This window comes from Penaeus monodon, chromosome 34, assembly GCF_015228065.2.
Source record: "Penaeus monodon isolate SGIC_2016 chromosome 34, NSTDA_Pmon_1, whole genome shotgun sequence".
NCBI lineage: Eukaryota > Metazoa > Arthropoda > Malacostraca > Decapoda > Penaeidae > Penaeus > Penaeus monodon.
The window spans coordinates 29,518,237-29,518,532 of NC_051419.1; positions in this window are offsets into that span (position 1 = coordinate 29,518,237).

Below are 296 nucleotides of genomic sequence, written 5' to 3' on the forward strand. Positions count from 1 at the left end.
TACAAAATGTGGGATGGTCAGGAGGCGGTGCCAAAGCCCCTGTTGTTGTCAGCAAAATGATTAGGAAGCGTGGGGGGAGGGGGGCAGCGGGTGGCAGGGTGGGGGGGAGTCAGTGGGTGGCAGGGGGGGGTCAGTGGGTGGCAAAGGGGGGGGGAGGCGTTTGAACTGGGTCATAAACAGCTGGCAAGGAAAGAGAGAGAATTATAAGAAATATGAATAAGAATCGATTACTTCTGAATGATACTCTTCAATTTTATTTTTATTTTTTCCCATATTTGTCATACTGCCCTGGTCAG